The sequence below is a fragment of the Pan paniscus genome, chromosome 2 (assembly GCF_029289425.2).
Source record: "Pan paniscus chromosome 2, NHGRI_mPanPan1-v2.0_pri, whole genome shotgun sequence".
In the NCBI taxonomy this organism is placed as follows: domain Eukaryota; kingdom Metazoa; phylum Chordata; class Mammalia; order Primates; family Hominidae; genus Pan; species Pan paniscus.
The window spans coordinates 123,353,773-123,375,922 of NC_085926.1; the positions used below are offsets into that span (position 1 = coordinate 123,353,773).

A 22,150-nucleotide genomic window follows, 5' to 3' on the forward strand; every position below is an offset into this window, starting at 1 on the left:
TCGCCAGACGGTGGGCAAAAGCCCGTCCTCCCCCGCTTCCAGGGCCTGCTCACTTCAGGGAGCGCCCACTCGCCCAGCCACGGGCCAAGAGCGCACGGACCCAGGCGGGCGGCAGCCCACCCGCCACCACGCAGCTCCACTTCGCTGTTCCACAGCCACCAACCGCACAGCCCGCACAGTCCCGCCCGCGCAGCTGGCCCAATCGGGCCTGGGCTGCAAAAGCCCAGGAAATATGAGGGCTCCCTACTTCCAAGTTTCTTTAATAAAAATATTACATTTAATGATGCTTGTCAATATCCTCACCTCTACAAACCAAGGCCTGTTTAAGCCCCTTTCCTTAAAGAACCAGTTATCAATAGTATCCAACAAAACGCTGCAGAACACAGCTTTGTATTATCACACAGCCTGACAGTAAGAAATCTCTTTCAGTAGCCTCCGCCTTAATCCTTCCTCTTACTCTAACTTTTCCACACCCTAATTTACTCATTTTAGTTTTTTCTTGCCTTGCTGTTTTATATTGTTCCCAAAAGAAATCTTCTCTAAACCATCTTTCCATTTTACTTTTCTAATACTTGAAGTAACAAGCTTCATAAATCGGACCGGCACGGGGACTCAGGCCTGTAATCCCAGCACTTTGGGAGGCTGAGGCGAGCGGATCACGTGAAGTCAGGAGTTCAAGACCAGCCTATCCAAAATGGTGAAACCTCATCTCTACTAAAAATACAAAAAATTAGCCGGGTGTGGTGGCGGGCACCTGTAATCCCAGTTATTCAGGAGGCTGAGACAGGAGAATCGCTTGAACCCAAAAGGCAGAGGTTGCAGTGAGGCGTGATAACGCCACTGCACTCCAACTCTGGGCAACAGAGCAAGATGCCATCTCAAAAAAGAAAAAGAAAAAAAAAAGCTTCATAAATCACTTCCATGATATCTCCCACTTTAGCTATTCAAAATCTCTCCACAACTTTTATAATTTTTATCAGCTCCTACCAAATCAATACATAAATAACTTTCTCAAACACTGCGTTTTTCTTGTCTGTTCTCATTTCCTCAAAGCTAACACTCTCCAACTTACACAAATTTGCCCCAAACTGCCATCAAAGTTTGTGCATCTATTCCAGAAGCCCCTATGGCTACAGAAAAATCTATTTCCTAGGCTCGTCTCCAAAACCTTGAAAATGACCTTTCCAAATATTCTGTAACAATTCATTTAACTCATTCATAACTCAAAACTAGTTCCACTACTAGTCCCACTTCCCTTAAAACTAATTATATAACCTAATCAAATAAACAAATTTTAATATTATATGTATCTACACATACAGGTGTGTACATATGACAAGCACACATATACAGGGGCCTGCAGAACAGCAAGTGTGCATTTCATTCTAATCTCTTGGATATTGGCTCTTCTCAATTTTACAGGGAAAACTTCTCCATGCCACCCTAGATGTTCAAAGGTCAAACCCCTGTATTGTGAAGACATTTATCTATGTTGAATTAATATAGTTATCATTTAAAACACACTTCTCTCCATGTCTACTATAATCCTTCCCAACACCTTCTTTAAGATACTCATCATTGGCCTAACCCACACAATCCACCCAAATATTCAGAATATGCTCTCCCTCAACAAGGTCCAGTCTGAGGCACATCCTAGAAACAACTCTAGACTGAATCAGGCAGGGCTGCTACATGATGGTACAGCCAAGTTTCATGAGTTGAGCAAAGTGAGAACCCTGGGCCCTCTCAGGCCTTCAACACTCTGAGTCTCCAGAGATCTTTCATTATTAAATTTGGTGGCTAAATAGATGTAGAAGTTAAGGCAGGAAGAAAGTGATGAAAGCCCAGGGCTAAATCCTGGAACTAATCCTGAAGCAAAGCTACACTAGGATGGAACACCAATACTACGTATTTTGTGCCTTGTCATATTTTTCTCACTGCCATTTCATGTTTCTACATTAAATATGCTTTCTCTCTCTCTCTCTGAAACATGAACATCAAAAACTCTGATATGGGCCATGCACAGTGGCTCATGTCTATAATCCCAGCACTTCAGGATTATTAAAGTCATTATAGACAAAAAAGAAAGTAAAGAGTCCACTTTAGTTCCCTTAGGACATCTCATTCTTACCATGTGCCCCATTCTTCCACATTTTACCCGAATCTCTTTACTTATGCAAGTTTTTGCCAGTTTTTGCAAACAGAAAACATGATGTGGTTTTCAAGCACACAAATAGAGATCTCAATGTCTCTATCACTGACAATATTTTTTTAAAAGCTGGCATGACATACTGCCACCTTTTATCATGGGTGGCATAGACTGTTCTTATTTGCACAGAGAAAGAATAGGTTTCTGACATCAGTTATTTCCTGCTCACTTCAGCGAGCGCCCACCTGCCTGCCCTGCCATGGGCCAAGAGCACACAGACCCAAGTGGGCGGCAGCCCACCCGCCACCATGCAGCTCCACGCTGCTCCGCCAGCTGCTAAGTGCACCGCCAGCACAGGCCCGCCCATGCAGCTGGCACAACTGGGCCTGGGCTGCAAAAGCCCAGGGAATACGAGGGCTCCCTACTTCCCAGTTTAATAAAAATATTACACTTAATGATGCTTGTCAATATCCTCGCCCCTACAAACCATGGCCTGTTTAAACCCCTTTCCATATGTTCTCTCCATATTTTCTCTGCTGCAAGCTACTCCCTCCTCTCTTATGCCTACAACTTCAACTTCCTCATTCATTTCCAGTCCATCTATTTACCAGATCCTATCAGCTTCTCCATGTTCTATTGTCAACAAACAATAGAACATCTTTTGTCTTTTACCTTCGTCTTTTTTTTTTAGACAGGGTTTTTGTATTTTTTTGATTTTTTTAGACAGGGTCTCACTCTGTGGCCCAGGCTGAGCACAGTGGTGCAATCATGGCTCACTGCAGCCTTGACTTCCAGGGCTCAAGTGATTCTCCCACCTCAGCCTCCTGAGTAACTGGAACTATAGGTGTGCACCACCATGCCCAGCTAATTTTTTATTTTTGTGTAGAGACAGGGTTTCCCTATGTTGCCCAGGCTGGTCTCGAACTCCTGAGCTCAAGTGATCCTCCTGCCCCTGCCTCCCAAATCACTGGGATTACAGGTGTGAGCCATCATACTCAGCTTACCTTATCTTTAATACACCTCCACCTCATCTTTTGTTTCCAATGTCTCATTTCTTAACCCACAAATATCTTTCAGCTAAATTTATATCAGTATATTACACATGAATGGTTATGATTTTGCAAGTATTATTTATTTTATAAACAAACTGTTGGGAGGCCAGGAGGGAAGATCGCTTGAGACCAGAAGTTTAAGACCAGCCTGGGCAACATAGGAAGACCACATCTCTTTAAAAAAAAAAAAAAAAAAAAAATTAAAATTAAAAAATTAAAAAATATATATATACATATATATAGAAAAGAAAAGCCAGGTATGGTGGTACACATATGTAATCCCAACTACTCAGAAGGCTGAGGCAGAAGAATTGCTTGAGCCCAGGAGGCAAGGCTGCAGTGAGCCATGACTGGACCACTGCACTCCAGCCTGGGTAACAGAGAAGACCCTGTCTGAAAAATTAAAAAATAACAATAATAAGAGAACTGGTAAATGTAACAAATCTAGCTATTTTTCTCAATTCCCGTGGCTCAATGATTCTAATCACTATCAACTCTTGCCCAATTATTGTGACCACCTGTCTCATCTTACCTGGCTTTTCCTGGACAATCTGCTTCTCTCATGACTAGCTATATCATTCTCCTACTCCTTCAGCTTCATAAAAAAGGACTTGCTGCTTCTTGCTCCCCAGGACCACTCCCTGTTATCCTATCACTAAAAAATCGCTTGGGAGTCACATTACTCACTGAAACCATTCCTTCTGCAACATCTACCAACCTCCAGAACACCCTCCTATTTCCCCTACCCAATAACTTCAATTCTACTTGCTCCCAAATTCAGCCATTATTCTCAATGACTTCAACAAAGATGCTCAAGAACTTTCTACACCCTGACCTTCAAAAACTCCTAAGACCTTCATCTGCACTTCAGCTAGCCACAAAGAAACAAAACAGAGCCATCAACTGAAAAGTGCTAGGCCGGGTGTGGTGGCTCACGTCTGTAATCCCAACACTTTAGGAGGCCAAAGCAGGTGGATCACTTGAGGTCAGGAGTTCGACACCAGGCCTGGCCAACATGGTGAAACCCTGTCTCCATTAAAAGTACAGAAAATTAGCCGGACATGGCGGCTCATGCCTTAATCCCAGCTACTTGGGTGGTTGAGGCAGGAGAATCACTTGAATCTGGGAAGCAGAGGCTGCAGTGAGCCAAGATTATGCCACTGTACTGCAGCCTGGGTGACAGAGCGAGACCCTGTCTCAAAAAAAAAAAAAAATGGATTGTAACTTCAGAGACCACCCCCCTTTTCTTTATCCACAACTACTTTATATTCTAGTTGTAGACCTGCTCTTTACCTCCACTTGGCTTTATTGTCTCCCTATATAATTTAAACCTGTCCAACAGCCATTTTAACACTGTCCTCTCCAGAATATCATGACCTTCCATTATTCTCACTATGCATCTCCCCAGTGATAGACAATCCTCACCATCTGTTTTCTCCATGCCCACGCACTGGGTGTTAAGCACCACCAGAAAGCTATGAAATCTTCCACAACAGATTTATTCTAAATACAACTCTCCATCTCATTGACTAATCCAAATCATTTTCATATTTAAATCCCTAATCCCAACAAATACTCGAACCCTTCTATAAAATTCCCTCAAATCACACCTTCTCCACCTGTAATCAAATCCTCTTCACAGCTTCTAAAATGCTGTAACTTCATCCATCTGTTACTTCTTGCCTCCAGTTTTAGAGTAAGAGTTGTTGTTCTTCCTTCTCAAACTAAACTTCTTTAATCAATTCCTGTATTTATTGCTTCCATATTCTTCCAACCCACTCAGTAAACCACCATGCACCCTGGTCTCTGAACTGCTCTCTTGAAGACCACAAAAAAAAAAAAAAAAAAAAACTAAAAAATCTATGTTCCAAATCGTATGATCCCCCACCAAAGTCCTTACCCGTTTTTTGTTTTTGTTTTTGTTTTGAGACGGGCTCTTACTCTGTCACCCAGGCTGGAGTGCAGTGGTGCAATACCAGCTCACTGCAACCTCCACCTCCCAAGCTCAAGTGATCCTCCCACCTCAGCCCCCCAAGTAGCTGGGACTACAAGTGCACGCCACCACACCCAGCAAAGTTTGTTATCTTTTGTAGAGATGAGGTTTCGTCATGTTGCCCAGCATGGTCTCGAACTCCTGAGCTCAAGCAATATGCCCACCTCAGCCTCCTGAAGTGCTGAAATAACAGGTATGAGCCACCATGCTCGGCCAGTCCTTACCCTCTTTTTGGCAATGACACTTAAGCTACCCACCTTGCTTTATGTCACTGTAATGATTCTACTCTGACTTCTCTGGTTGTTTCTTCTATCTGAAATCACTGCTGCTCTTCCTAGCCCAAATGTGGATATTTTCCCAAGGTCTGACCTGGAGCCTCCTATAATTCTCAGCCACTGAGGGTCTCATCCCTCACCACTGTTTCTACATTTTCATTCTTCATATGGCTATCTTCCCCCAGCTACCCAAAATAATCTTTAAACCATCACCCTCTCCTACAATCCAATTTACTCCTGAGGAATTAGAATATATAATGATTTCTTTTTAACTAGAATTGGAATGCATAATGATTTCTTTTTAACTAGATTCTTCAACTATTACTTCAATTAACACTTCAATTATCAGTCCAAATAATTTCATAACCGTCAGTGCCCTAACTAAATCCAGAATTAGTAGCTATATAATTATCAACTCTATGTATGTATTCCCAACTCTATATTGGACTTCTTTTCTTAGCTCCAATCCAGTACTGATGCCTCACACACAGGTCAATGTGTCTTAAAACCCCAAAACAGTTCTGCTAAGTGATCTAATAATTTCTATTAATGGCACCATCAATCTCAGTCACCCAGATTAAAAGCCCTAGAGCTTTTCTTCAGTTTTCTTTTTCTCTACTGTTTCCCAAAAGCCTATCTGCCATCAAACCTTCCCATTCTTTCTTTGAGGTATTTCTTATAGCTATCCCTCTCCTTTTATTCCCACTATGACTACCCAACTTATACCCTCAATACTTCACACTTTTTTTTTTTTTTTTTTTGAGACAGGGTCTCCCTCTGTCACCCAGGCTGGAGTGTAGATTTCAGCTCACTGCAACCTCTGCCTTCTGGGTTCAAGTGATTCTCCTGCCTCAGCCTCCCGTGCAGCTGGAACTACAGGCATGTGCCACCATGCCCCGCTAATTTTTTTATCTTTGTAGAGACAAGGTTTCGCCATGTTGCCTAGGCTGGTCTCAAACTCCTGAGCTCAAGCAATCTGCCTGCCTCAGCCTCCCAAAATGCTGAGATTACAGGCATAAGCCACTGTGTCCAGCCTACTTCACACTTTTTCCTAACTTTGTCTCCCAGTCACCAGGTTCTCTTCATTACAAAAAGAGAAAGGTCACCAGATTAGTATTCTTAAATAGTCTCTTATTTACCCATTCAAAAATCAACACTGGTTCTCCACTGCATACTGACTTAAGTTAAAACTCCTCAGACTTCAGCCAGGTATGGTGGCTCATGCCTGTAATCCCAGCACTCTGGGAGACCGAGGTGGGCAGATCACTTGAGGTGAGGAGTTTGAGAACAGCCTGGCCAATATGGCAAAACCCTGTCTCTACTAAAAATGCAAAAATTAGCTGGGCGTGGTGTCACATGCCTGTAATCCTGGCTACTAGGGCGGCTAAGGTAGGAGAATAGCTTGAACCCAGAAGGCGGAGGTTGCAGTGAGCAGACATCGCACCACTCCAGCCTGGGTGAGTGAGACTCTGCCTGAAAAAAACAAACAAAACTCCTCAGACTTCAAAAAACTTGAAACCATCCAATAATCATGGAATAGATAAATACACTGTGGTATATTCATATGATAGAATACCACACAGCAATGAAAAAAGAATAAACAGCCAAACATAACATGGATAAAACTCACAGACATGCTCCTTGAGAAAAAGGAACTAGACACAGAAATTGGGTTCCACTTATACAAAATTCAAAAACACACAACACTACTCTGTTATGACAAAAGTCAGAATAATAGTTATTTTTGGTTGGATGAGATATCAGCTTGGAAATGGCACATGAGGCATCCTTCTGGAAGTTGGAAATGTCCTGTATATTGAACTGGGTGGTGGCTACATAAATTTATACCTAAGTGCCCTTAAGATTGGAGCACTTTACTGTATTTATCTCAATAAATACATTTTCAAAATCCAAGTTAGCCTGAATTTTTGAGATAGTCTGCCTACTTCCCAGCTTTATTTCCCTCCATTCCTCAACATGAACCCTAAATTATAGCTAATCTAGACCACCAACCCCTAAACATGTCCTGAACTTTGCTCACTGTCACTCATATCACTCCTTCTTCTAGGAAAGCCAACCCTCACCTTCTTGCCTATTATCTTATTTATCCTTCAAGGTCTAAGCTTCGCACCAATTTCTCCACAAAGCCAACCTTGAACAAACCTGCCACAGTACTTGTGTCATAGATGGATGTGTATGTTTTGTCCCTGGATAAATTCCTGAAGAACACGGACTGTGTCATATATAAACATGTATCCTTCACACTCCCTACCATAGAACCTTGCACATGGTAAATATAAAAATATACCCTGAATGAATAAATTCTGGCAGTCCATTGCATACAGTAAATATAAAAATATACCCTGAATGAATAAATTCTGGCAGTCCATCAAAGTATCCTCCAGTCTAACCCTCCTTCTCATATCCACCCATCACTGCTTCTACTCACAATTCATCCCACAGTTCACGTATTTAGTTTCTATCATTCAACAAATAATTGAGCACCTACTACATGAAAGAAACTAAAACTATACTCTAATGTACTGCACTAAACTACCCAAAAATATAATCCAATTTCAGCTGTTGCCATTTGAATATTTCTACAACTCTAAATTTCCAGTCAGCCAGGCATGGTGGCTCACACCTGTAATCCCAACACTTTGGGAAGCTGAGGGAGGGGATCACTGGAGCCCAAGAGTTTGAGATCAGCCCAGGCAACATGGTGAGACCACATCTCTACAAAAAAAATTGAAAATTAGCCAGGCGTGGTGGTACATGCCTGTGGTCCCAGGTACTCGGAAGGCTGAGGCAAGAGGATCACTTGAATCCATGAGGTAGAGGCTGCAGTGAGCTGCTGCGTTCACACAACTGCATTCCAGCCTGGGCAACAGATCAAGAGCCTCACGTTCGTTCATTCAATAATAAATAAATAAATAGAATATTTCTAGTCATCTTCCCCTCTTTCCTACCTCCAACTGCATTCCACTCCCATATTCTAATCCTACTGCTATCAAACTAATTCAAGCCCTTCTTAATATCTCCAGTAGCCACCTAACTGGTCTTTTTGTTTTCTAACTGGTCTTTTCACATACAATCTTACTCTACCACCACATTACCCGCAATCTATCCAGTAAGGTATAGCTATTGCCAGCTATCTAATATACGGTCCTTGGCTCAATTCTCTACTCAGAAAAGTTCAACAGCTATACACTAATGATTTCTGCTAACATACTTTAATCATATGTTAACATACTTTAATTCTCACATCCTCACCATAACCCTTGCCAGGAAAGTATGATTATCAATTTTATGAGAAAATGGAAACTCAGAAAGGAAATAATTCTCCATAATCATACAGTGGATAAACAGAAGAGCCAAGACTAAAACCCAGCTTCTGTTTGCTTACCAAGCACAACACTACATCATATCAAATACAAACTACTTAGCTTAGCTTTCAAGGCCATCCATTTTCAACCCAACCCCAACTGACTCTCCTACCTTGTATTATACCTTATTCATGAACTCTCTGCGTTCCAAACTATAGATTGTGATTAATTATTTTGTCGGTCATGAAATCAGTTTAATGAGTGACAATCAGCTTTTTTTTCTTCCCCCTTGGCCAGCTTTTTTTCTTTTTAGTCAAACAAAATAGATAACATCCAACTGCACCTGCCACTGTTAAGGACAGTTACTGTATTATGAAACTTCTTGTTTTACCCACACACAAACATTCATACATGCATATATTAGATAGAAGTGTGACATGTATTTCTTACTATAGGTCATAGTTTAAAAATTAAAACCTAACTCACCATTCCCCACATCTCCTGGGCTTCTCACCTCCAAGCCTTTGCTTACGCTAATCTCTCAGGCAGGAATGCTCTCTTTCAGTAATCTTTGCCAATCAAAATCTTATCAATCCAAAACTTAAAAAAAAAAAAATCTTATCAATCCCTTCAAAGACTAGCTAAAATTCCACTTTTATGCCTTTAAAATTCTGTCTCAGGTTTTCTCCTAATCAAATGCATTTTCTGCCTTTTAAATTCAGTAATATTTGGTATATTTGTGACTCACAGATATATTCGTGATTATAGTACAGGTATTTGTGCACAAGTCCAGCTGCCCTACCACAATATAAATCCCAAAGGTTTTATTCCTGACAGCAAAGCATTATATGCTTTTGCATATAACAAATGTGCATTATCTGTTAAATAAAGCTCATCCCATCATTTTCTGAAACCTTGTTATAAATCAACATAATTTAATAACTTCTACTATATTCCAAACTTCTGTTGACTCTTATCCTTCAAATAGCCTTACCATCTTCCTCCTCAAAACAGCCCTCTCAAATAATCCTCTTTACCTTCCATCTTCTCATGCTTTCCTCCAAAGATAGCCTGTCATATTTCAGTAATCTTTTCCCTCCTTCAGAATCACGCTTTCTATCAGATACCACCTTTCCTTCCCCATCTGCTTATCTTCTACCTTATTCCTAATTCTCTAACACCGATACACATTGATCTATATTCTTTAAACAGATTTTTCTTTTCTTCATCATCTCTTTAACCAGATTTATTGAATTATTTCAATTCATTGCTAGTGCATATAGTTTGGCAGCCCTGTTAAGTCCTTTGTAGAAAAAGGCAGGTTATGAATAAATGAAAAAGAAACATAAAACATATAGACAATTCAGATCTCCTAAATTATCTCAAATATCTCATTCATTCATTCATTCAACAAGCTCGTGTCTACTGGACACATGCCCTCAGTTCTGTCTATTCTATTCCGTAATTCAGAAAGCAGCTGTGAGAAAAGCATGCAGGAAAATGCCAGGATAACAGGGCCAAGTTGACTCATGCTCTTCTCTCATGAAGGCCAAGTAATTTGTGGGGTACAGGCTCATAAAAGAACAACTAAAAGTTACACTATACGAAGATGGAAAACAGACCCCATAGTTGTTTCAGGGGGCTCAACATCTACCAACAAATGTGAATCTGAAAGGAACAAACCAGTAGGAGTAGCTAAAATGAAACAGGCAGAAAGCATTCAGACAAAAATAGATCCAGACTCTAGGTTCACTTTAGGGCTGCAAGAGGAATTTGGAGTTATTTAGTTCCTCTCTGAGATCCCTAAGGAATCTTTTCAAATATAAGTATGGTTCACTTAAATCATTTCACCAAACCTTAGCCAATGTTCATTTCTCCATTCCCTGAACTCCTACAGCACTTACTGTCTGTAAAACTCATTTGTGAACTTAAACTATCTTGCTCAAGGTAATAAAATTATTAACAAACATACTCAGAATTTATTTCATCTGAGAAAAATGAGTTTTTTAAAAAATTTATTTACACATTCAAATCAGTATGGTCCTCTTTAAAATATGTTACTTTGGAAGGCTACCACTTACTCATTTATTCACTCCATCCATCCAACCATCTGATGCACTCAACCAACATTTATGTAGTGCCTAACTAACTACATGTGAAGCTATCACCCCTGTTCAAAATATTTCCAACTTCCTCCTTGGGAGTGTTTTCAAAATCCGCTAATAAGTCAACCAAGAAAATTATTCCCGTTTCTGTGATTAACTGGATTTAAGGCAAAACTATTCTTGATTCACTCTATTTCATATTGACTAACCTTCAGCATTTCTAAAAATCAAAATTTCAAAGTAAAAAGATCTGTCATCAATAAGACCATTCAGAATAAGATTATACCATGTATTATTTAAAAGTGTGCCTCTTGGCCGGGTGTGATGACTCATGCCTGAAATCACAGCACTTTGGGAGGCCAAGGTGAGTGGATCACTTGAGGCCAGGAGTTCGACACCAGCCTGGCCAACACGGCGAAACCCCATCTCTACTAAAAAATACAAAAAATTGCCAGAAGTGGTGGTGCACACCTGTAGTCCCAGCTACTCTGAGACTGAGGCAGGAGAATCGCTTGAACCTGGGAGGCAGAGGTTGCAGTGAGCCAAGATGGCGCCACTGCACTCCAGCCTGGGTGACAGAGAGAGGCTCCATCTCAAAAAACAAACAAACAAACAAACAAAAGTGTGCCTCTTGGGCTGGGCGCAGTGGCTCACACCTGTAATCCCAGCACTTTGAGAGGCTAAGGCAGGCAGATCACCTGAGGCCAGGAGTTCGAGACCAGCCTGGCCAACATGGTGAAACCGTGTCTCTACTTAAAATACAAAAATTAGCTGGGTATGCTGGTATGTGCCTCTAGTCCCAGCTACTTGGTAGGCTGAGGCACGAGAATCAGTTGAACTCAGGAGGCGGAGGTTGCAGTGAGCCAAGATCGCACCACCGGACTCCAGCCTGAGTGACAGAGTGAGATCCTGCCTCAAAAAAAAAAAAAAAAAAAAAAAAAGAAAGGCCATAGAAGCCTAGAAAGAACATTCTAGGGTCATTTTAATACATTTCCAGATTTCCCACACTAAAACTCTCCAGAAGACAAAGAATACTGCAACCTCAAAAAAAAAAAAAAAAAAAGTGTGCCTCTTGAAGGGATTATGAACTCCTAGCAAACAGGGACCATGTTTCACTCACCTTTATAGACCCCTTCCCCCAACAGCACACACTAGATACTCAATAAATAGGAAAATTCTATAGAATTGTACTCAGAAGTTAATTCAGAAAAGGTGTTCTAAAAACATTCTGAACACTGCTACTGAAAATGACCACCAAAATATAAAAGTTCTTATCTGGAGATATAATTTTGATATTTGTTTTTAAAAATCAATTTTCTGAAATCTTATACCATTACTGAATTATTTCACAACTGTCTTTCTCTCTCAAAAGAATGTAAATACTACTTTGGGATGCCAAGGTGGGAGGATCACTTGAGGTCAGGAGTTCAAGACCAGCCTGGCCAGAATGGTGAAACCCCATCTCTACTAAAAATACAAAAATTAGCTGAGCATGGTGGCACGCTCCTGTAATCCCAGCTACTTGGGAGGCTGAGGCAGGAGAATTGTTTGAACCCAGGAGGCGGAGGCTGCAGTGAGCTGAGATCGCACCACTGCTCCCCAGCCTGGGCAACAGAGCAAGACCCCGTCTCAAAAAAAAAAAAATTGTAAATACTATAAATTCCTTGAGAGAAGAAGCTTATCTGTTATTTTTACTATCCTAAAAAAGAATTAAATCAGACAGTCCTAAAACAGTCATTTATGCCTGAGGTAAAAAAAAAAATCTAAATTAAACCAGCACCCTGCTACAGACCAGATTTTACTCCAGATTAAACTAGCTTCAAATTTAGAAGAGACCCCTTGGTCCCACCTCTTCCAAGTTGTTACAGAACCACTGCAATTCCATTCTAATCCAGTCTGTCTTCTTCCCTTAAATCTAAAGGTCCTCTCCAGATATCCCTTTTGTCCTTCACGCTGTCAAACACACACACACACAGTTTTGTCTACAATACCCCCAAAGTACTCAGCAATTTCATACAATCCCACTATTATCGCTAACAGTGAACACTACTTTCTATCAGTCATTCAACAGGTATTTATTAAGCACTTAAGAATCAACCTGCTGTTAGTTTCCCTAGAGACTACAGGAAGTCTCTGCTCTAGAACAGGTTACAATGTACCATTTGCAAAACAAAGAGAATAATTGTCACAAATACAAAATTTAGCAATACATAAACTACATGTGAATACTGTTACTACTGAAAGTAAGGAAGACTCTCAAGAGTTGCCATTACTTAGACTCCCAAAAAGAAGTGGAGTAATTATCTTTCTAATCTCCCAACATCCACCATAGTGATTTGCACCTCATACACAAATTTCAAAAACACTAATATTTTATGACTCTAACCTAACAGAGGAGATTGGGCCCAGTATAGTTTTTTCCTACCACATTCCCAACATATTAGTGACTTAAACATGCTAATTTCCTTAAAAATGACAAAAATTTTAGTCTCATCACCATAAGGTAAACCTCCTTCACATTAACTATATCCAAATCCCCCTCAAAATTCTTTACCTTTTCTTCAGCCTCCTCAAAATGTATCACCACCTCCATCAGACCCTGTTCCTCATCCTCATCCTCCTCTTACCACATTTCCCATCTCTCCCTACTACATCCCCCCAAAAAACACATGTATATGCCAATCCATTACCTCCTAAAAATAAAAACATAAGAATTGTGGCCGGGCACGGTGGCTCACGCCTGTAATCCTAGCACTTTGGGAGGCTGAGGCAAGCAGATCACTTGAGCCCAAGAGTGCAAGACCAGCCTGGGCAACATGACGAAACCCCGTCTCTATAAAAAATACAAAAAAAGTTAGCCGGGAGTGGTGGCTCATGCCTGTATTCCCGGCTACTTGTGGGGCTGAGGTGAGAGGATTGCTTGAGCCCAGGAGGTGGAGGCTGCAGTGAGCCGGGAACATGCGCACTGCACTTCAGCCTGGGTGACAAAGTGAGACCCTGTTTCAAAAAAAAAAAAAAAAAAGGGGGGGGGGCAGGGCGAAGTGGCTCACGCCTGTAATCCCAGCATTTTGGGAAGCCGAAGCGGACAGATCATGAGGTCAGGAGATCGAGACCATCTACAGTGAAACCCTGTCTCTACTAAAAACACAAAAAAATTAGCCAGGTGTGGTAGCGGGCACCCGTAATCTCAGCTACTCAGGAGGCTGAGGCAGGAGAATTGCTTGAACCCAGGAGGCAGAGGTTGCAGTGAGCCGAGATTGTGCCACTGCACTTCAGCCTGAGCGACAAAGCTAGACTCCGTCTCAAAAAAAAAAAAAAAAAAAGAATTGCCACAGAACCCTACAAAAAACATTCAAGGGTCATTTTAATGCATTTCCAGATTTCCCACACTAAAACTCTCCAGAAGACTGTCAAAGAATACTGCAATCAGGCCGGGCGCGGAGACTCATGCGTGTAATCCCAGCACTTTGGGAGGCAGAGGCGGGTAGATCACGAGGTCAGGAGATCGAGATCATCCTGGCTAACACGGTGAAACCCCGTCTCTACTAAAAATACAGAAAATTAGCCGGGCGTGGTGGTGGGAGCCTGTAGTCCCAGCTACTCGGGAGGCTGAGGCAGGAGAATGGCGTGAACCTGGGAGGCAGAGCTTGCAGTGAGCCGAGATCACACCACTGCACTCTAGCCTGGGTGACAGAGCGAGACTCCGTCTCAAAAAAAAAAAAAAAAAAAATACTGCAATCTGGTAACTAATTCCAAGATGAACAACTATCATTGTCAAGCAACTCCTCTTCATCTCTAACAAGCAAATCTTACACTGCAAAGATGGTTCCTACAACATGGTCTTTCTGATAGGTCCATCCTAACTTCTCTTTATCATCTCATCCAGCATTTTTAGTCTAATTGTCAATGTTCTTTCTACTCCAGGAAAGCCATACCTAGGCTAAATCCCTAAAATACAATGGGGAAATCAAGAGATACAGCCTAAGATTGTTGGATTCTAAAATCAAGGTTTAAGCATATTATTTAAAAATATAAACACACTGAATAAAATAACTAAAATAAATATCAAAGGTCAGAAAGGAGGAGAAAGGGGATAATGTCAATGACACATTCATAAACATCTTCTGACTCCGATAATGTCATTTTGATAAATCAAGAAATAATATTATATGCCCATTACTTGGAGACATGGAAAAAAGCATGGTAAGAAATACAAAATTAATGCTTAAAAGTAGCAGCCTCAGTAAAGTGGAACTGCAATAGGCAGGTGAGACAGGGGCTGCTGTTTTTCATTATAAGTTCCCTCAGAACAATTTTATAATAAAAGAGTAGAGGCCGAGCACAGTGGCTCATGCCTGTAATCCCAGCACTTTGGAGGCCAAGGCGGGTGGATCACTTGAGGTCAGGAGTTCGAGACCAGCCTCACCAACATGGAGAAACTCCATCTCTACTAAAAATACAAAATTAGCCAGGGGTGGCAGCAGGCACCTTTAGTCCCAGCTACTTGGGAGGCTGAGGCAGGAGAATTGCTTGAACCCGGGAGGTGGAGGTTGCAGTGAGCCGAGATCACGCCATTGCACTCCAGTCTGGGCAACAAGAGTGAAACTCCGTCTCAAAAAAATAAATAAATAACAATTTTTAAAAAAAAGGGTAGAAAGACAATAATGACATATTTAAGTGCATTCTGCTTACAAAAATTAAAAGAACAGATAATATACAGTGCTGGTGAGGGAAAAGGGAAGGAAGACTAGCCTTCTCATGCCATGATGACAATAAAATTGAGTACAGCATACTATGTTTAAAAAAGACCTGGCCAGGCATGGGGGTTCACACCCGTAATCCCAGCACTTTGAGAGGCCAAGGCGGGCGGATCACTTGAGGCCAGGAGTTCGACACCAGCCTGGCATGGTGGGGTTTCACATAGTGATGGGGTTTCACCATGTTGGCGAGGCTGATCTTAAACTCCTGACCTCAGGTGATCCGCTCGCCTCGGCCTCCCAAAGTGCTGGGATTACAGGCATGAGCCACCGCGCCCAGCTGTATATAGTTTTTTCTTAATAAAAGGTGAATAATATCCGGGTAGTTTTTAAGAGTATGGTTCTAGCCCAGAGTTCCCTCTTGGAAATCTGGTCTGGTGTGAGCTCAGCAAATCCAGAGAGAGCTTGGTTCATTTCCTGACATAGAGATGCTAATCCTCCCTCCAACCTGGCTCTAGAGTCGTCCAGTCTCCTAGGTTCCCCTAGACCTTCTGATAACTAGTCCTGACCTCCTTGCAACCTAAAACCAAAACAGATATTCTAGATCCTCCATTCTGCAGGCCCACACTTTGCTGGCTGATACGTTTTCTTCAATACCATCATGCCTGAATGAGAGTATTCTCTCACTGGAGAACTCCCTCACAGTTCACATCAGGAACTGTGAATGGCAGAAGATCTCCCACCAGCCACAGATTTATGGAACCAATCCAGCCAACTAATTTGAGCTACAAATGAAGTATCTAAAGAAGAGCCAGCAAGCATGTCTTCCCCCCCACCATTAATTATAATCTTGTGTACTGCAATCCAGGCTGAATAATACGGCACCAATTCTCCTGGATCAGATAAACTGGGCAGTGAAGAAAACCACCAAGTCAATTAATTTCCATTCCAGCGTTTGCCAGGATAGTATTTACCCAACCTCGGGTAAGTGTTAATACTTCAAATTTTCTAGAATCGAAGCTCCATAGCCTAAGGAATCCCCACAGGCCAGGCCCTTTCTCAAGGTCTGCTTCAGAGGTTCTCATACTCATTGGTGCACGTCTAAAATGTCACAGACCAAACTACAGACTAAAATCTAATTCTCAGTGACCCCAACCACGGCCCAGACCCACACTTACCAGATGTCATCTACTGAACAGCCCACACAGGTTCGGAACTAGGCCATCCCGGCCCATCTGGAATAACTCTTCAGTACTTAGGCCAATATTTATTAATTATACTACATCTGTCTATTCTATTATGCATTCCCTGCATCTTCTCTACTATTTAGCACTCCCTCTTGCTTCAAACGCGATCCTTTCTATTCACGGGAACTCCTATCTCCCTTCTTTCCTTCCCTGAGAAACGCTTCAGTTCTTTCCATAATGAAATACCTAACGTATCTGCACAATGAACACCCCCCAGAATCCTCAAGACTCCTCCACAGCCACCTCCCCGCATTCCTCCACCTCTCCGGCATCTTTCCTCCGGCCCCTCTCCCTGTTCGCACTCCCACTACGTTTCCTGCAAGCATTCCCTTTTCTCCAACCCCTGCCCTTCCCTTCTCCCAAAGAGCACACTCCGGCAGCAACAGTGACTGAGGCCTGCGGTGCATAAAGCACTGCACCAGGCACGGTGGACAGAGCCCTGGTGTCTCCCTAGCCTTTTCACACCCACACCCAGCACCCTCCGGCCTCCCCGTGCAAACATCCCACCTCCTCCCCTACCTCTGACACCCGCCTCCAGCCTCGGAGGCCGCCTTCTCGCCTCCGCCACCCCCGTCATTATCCCTCCTCAACCCCCCAACCCACCCTCCGCGCCCTGCTTCCTCACGTCCCCCAGCCAGCCCCAGCGTTTCCCTCGGCCTCGGCTGGCCCCCTGGCCACCCCCAGCCTCGCCACGGCTCGCTCCCCCCGGGGTCAGGCCGTTACCGCCGTGCGCTCCCCCCGCGCGCCGCCCCCTCCCCCTCCCCCGCCCTCCCCCGGGCCCGGGCCTGCCAGGCCGAGCGCTTTACCGCGGGCGGGCGCCGAGTCGCGCGGTCACCGACTGCAGGCGGCGGCAGCTCCAACCTTTCTAGGGGCCTTGAGAGGAGGGGAAGGGGGGAGGGGGGAGAACTTTTGCTGTGGCAGCTTCGGCAACAGCTCCCACCCCTGCGCCTTTCTCCTCTTCCTCCCCCTCCTCCTCCTCCTCCTCTTCCTCCTTCTCTTCCTCCTCCCAGAGCAGTAGAGACGCAGACATGCCGCAGCTAGAGCGCCGCCGCGGTCGCCGCCACTGCCGGCCCGGTGCATTGTGGGAAGCCCCGCACACGGGAAGCGCTCCGCGACGCCCGCCCTCGTCTGGCGCAGAGACCTGGCTGGAAAGACACAGCGTGGCTTCGATTCCGGCGCCTGCGTGTCACCAGCCCAGGGTGGCCGTGGAAGCTGGACCCGAGCCGCAGGCCCCCCAGGCTGGGCCTGGGAGGAAAGCCGTTTGAAAAAGATCGGAACTGAGGAACTCTCTTAGAGCGGGGGACTCCCTGCTCCTACAGCCTTAACCAATGCCCAGCGCTTGGAAAGTCGAGGACTCGGGGATTCGGGAGCGTTTCAGGCCTGGGGAAATGGAAGGGTCGGGGACCTAGGTGAAAGGTTATTTGCCAGAAATGTCTTGGCTTTTTCATTTATTCTGTCTTACCTAGCCCTTCGCCGCCACCTCCAGTCGTTGGCCTCTTACCACCTTCAAATGCCACCTTTTCCGGAAGATGTTGCCCTGCGCCCTTGAAACTGGCAAACCCTATTAGTGTCTGCAAGCTGAGATGCAGGGTGTGGGCATAGACACAGATCAAGAGATCCGGCCCTGGACCCTCTTGGGCAGAACCTTGCCCTTCTCATTTCACCTGAAGCCCAAACTTTGTCTGTATGGCAAAGACTTGGTAATGATCTCTATAGAGCTAGGATTACACAGTTGTCTCATCCTTTGGGGGCCCTTTAGCCAAACTGTGACCTCCTTAATGGTGCCTTCGTCAGCTAACATTAGGCGCCCTGAGGTGCTTCTGCATACTGCCATCGTTTACAATTACTCATCTTTGTGTACACACCCTAGCACAAGGTCAGCCATATAACATAAAAGATGCTCAGTGAATGTTGAGTAATTGTGAGCATCTGGAACTTGCCGTGGGATAAAACGCGTTCATTGGGATTTCTTCATAATAATATGAAAATTCCATTTAGCTCCTCTCTGCAATACTTAAACGTAACCTTTGAGGGGAGAGGGAAAAGAAAAGGCATGAAAATATCTATAGAGCCATTTCTGGTGTTCTCCTTCCCTTTTCCACACCCGCCTTCCCACCCCTTGCCAACTAAATGTTCATTTGAATAGTGCTTTTTGGCAAAATTCCAAACTCCTGCATTATGCACTTGTGATGACACTGAATTAGATTAGTGTCTGCAAGGTTAATGTTCCCTCAGGCATTAACCTTAGTAAATCATGATGCCTGTTTAGAAATAGCTAAGGCCCAGAGGTTCAGCTTAATTTAGACACAGGTAACTAAGAGCAAGAGTAAACCACAGCTCCACAATCAACTTTCTCTGTGTGCTTTCTCCATTAAAAAATATAAATTTTAATAAGATGACTGCACATATTCTGAATGTTAATTGCAACAAAACAATGACACAAGTTAGAGCCAAGGGACAGTTATCTGGAGGACAGCCTTCTGGCAACTTCTAGCACCTGCAGTGGCATCAAATTCAGACGTCATAATGAAAAACACCTCTGGCAGCAAGAAAGCCGACTCTCAGTATTAGGCAGTGGGAAAACTAATAACTGAAAAGGGCTCAAGGCCTGGAGGTTACATCCAATGGGCTAGGATTGATTGGTTTGCTATTAGGAATAGATCTAGTTCTTTGCTCAGCAGCCTAACAAGCGATAGAGAAACAGCTGTCTAAAATGGGCAGAACGAAGAGCACTACAGGGATAGTAACAGCAAAAGCGATGGTGAGGAGCAAGCTTAGGTCCTTTATAAGTTAAACTGGAAAAACTTCTCAGCTTCAGGTTGGCTCTCCATGCTCCTCTTGCTCACTTCCCTAAACACCACCCGTAGGTACTCAGCCTACTTACTTTTCCTTTTTTTTTTTTTTAACTTTTTATTTTGAAATAATTATAGACTCACAAGAAGTTGCAAAAATAGTCCAGAGTCCCATGCTTTCCCCAATGGTGACATCTTACAAAGCTCTAGTAAGACATCAAAATCAGTGTCAACCTAAATAACAGAGAGGCTTTCTAAAAGAAAATAATGTTTATTTGGGAATAGAGCATGGCAATGAAAATATACACATCACAGTTAACTGCATATTCAGGGATGTAAAGGAAGACAAAGGTGTTTAAAGGAAAAAAATGGAAAGGATTACATAATTGTTTTGAAATAATTATCCTTGACTACAAAGATCAATAACAAGGGTGACGCCAGTCCGAGGTTGGACAGGCATTTGCTGGGGAGATGTCCTTGCAGAAGTATTTTTTTATGTAAGGTTGTGATGGCCTTTGTGCAAGGTTGTGGGTTTTGCAGTCTTTTTTTGATAGTTTTTGTTATCAGGTATACAAATGTAAGAACCCTCTCTTCGTAGGCAGCCTTCCCTAGCTCTGTTTGTCAGGGTTTCTTAACATTAGTAACTCCATTTTGATTGTGACAACTTTCACACCAGGAAATCGACAACAGTACATTACTGTTTACTATAGACTTCAGAACTTATTACTTGCCATTTTCTTAACCTGTGTTCTGTTTTGTGTGTGTGTGTGTGTGTGTGGTTCAATGCAACTTTACCTCACTTACAGATCCTTGTAACCACTCCTATAATGAAGACATAGAACTGTTCCATCACCACAAAAGAACTCCCTCATACTACCTTTTTGTATTCACAAATCCCCTTCTGCACTGCAACCGCTCTCCCAACTCCATGCCTGTCCTCTAGTAACCACTAAACTATTCTCCATCTCTATACTTTTGTCATTTCAAAAATGTTATCTAAGTGGAATCATACAGCATGTAAACTTTTGAGATTGATGTTTTAACCTAAACATAAAGGTCCACAGCTCAAGCAAATCTAAAGGGCACAGACACTTCCAGCTGATGGTTTCCAAGGGGGAATGTAATATTTAGGAAATCAAGAGAAGTCAGGAATCTGAGTTTTGGGGTGAAATCTCACAAATATTAAATGTTGACAACTCATTCTGTTTTTTTTTAAGAACACAAAAGCATGTCAGACAAAACATGCCTGTGGGCCAGATTAAGCCCATAGCCCCCAGTATATCTTCTCTGATGTGACCTAACCCATAGAGGCTGGCACCGCTGTTCTGATGGGTGAGATTCTCAGGGACTCCCAAGGCCTCTTTCCTCTCTTCTGGCTCTGGAATTAGTTCTGAGGCTTGGTCTTTGCACTCCTTCCAGGAGAAGAATGTACTTCCATCTCTTTCCTGCTTCACCAGGTCTTCAGACCCTCCTCTAGTAATCTCTTTCCTTCCTTTTTTCTAGTATTCTCAGACTCAAGACTAGATGGAAGTTCTGTCTTCTCTATCCTTATGGCTCCCTGCAGCACTAGCCATTCGTCAAAGCTGGTTCTACCTTAAGGATAAACTTGTCCTTTTCTTTGCAAAACTCTAAATTCATAGCTTTGCTACAGATTAATCCACAAGAACCTGCCTCTACTGCGTCACTCCTACTGTACCCAGAAAAATATGGCTTTTCCTGTTCCTAAAGGAGTTCTTTTCCTGGGACATCCTGGGACCCCCTGAATTCCTGCTTCAGATATGCTTCAGGCCTGGGGAAGTGGAAGGGTTGGGGACCTAGGTGAAAGGTTATTTGCCAGAAATTTCTTAGCTTTTTTGTTTATTCTCTCTTACCTAGCCCTCCGCTGGAGGGCAAAGGGCATCCCAGATAACTGATATATTCTAAAACTAATGAATAGTCTACTGTCTCCTGCTTAGGATATAGAGTGTAGGTAATTTCTTGAGTTTGAGACAAAAAACCCTGCACCTCTTAGAAACATCTAAAGAAGGTACTAGGTTGCACTAAAGTTCATCAGTTGTGAGATAACTATGGTTTAGAGGGGCACAAGGGAAGACACCACTGAAAGGCCCAAGATACATAAGAATGAATGAAAATGAGGTCTTGGGCCAGGATGATATTAGTGGGTAAGGAAAAAATAAATAATATGAGGATAATATCTACTAGTGCCTAGAGGTTAGTCTGGTGATTAAGTCCACAGATTCTGCAGCTGAAGCCAAGTGAAGTCAGGGTTTGAATCCTGACTCTACCACTTACTGGCTTTGCAATCTTAAGTTACTTAACCTCTCTGTGCTGTCAAGTGCCCCATCTAGCAAATGGAGCTAAGAATAGTACCTTCTTTTTAGGGATATTATGGCTATTAAATATTAACATAGAGTAGTTTAGTGTTTATTTATTTATTTATTTTAGAGACAGGGTCTCTGTTGCCCAGGCTGGAAGGCAGTGGTACAATCGTAGTTCACTGCAGCCTCAAACTCC

The 22,150-nt window shown here is 43.0% G+C and overlaps 1 protein-coding gene across 8 annotated transcripts in view; it reads right to left on the bottom strand.

The window, feature by feature from the left end:
* Positions 1–18,121, bottom strand: part of ZNF148 (zinc finger protein 148) — a 149,732-nt gene extending 131,611 nt beyond the window's left edge. For 3 of the 8 annotated variants that reach the window (XM_008950536.7, XM_008950534.6, XM_055110370.3), the window contains exon 1: positions 17,651–18,121. The gene's annotated coding sequence lies outside the window, so the exon portion shown is untranslated. Of the gene's footprint in view, positions 1–16,775; positions 17,542–17,650 lie in introns of those variants that run through there. The other 5 variants (XM_055110371.3, XM_055110372.2, XM_055110373.3 and 2 more) reach the window with 5 other exon arrangements.
* Positions 18,122–22,150: the final 4,029 nt, after the last annotated feature.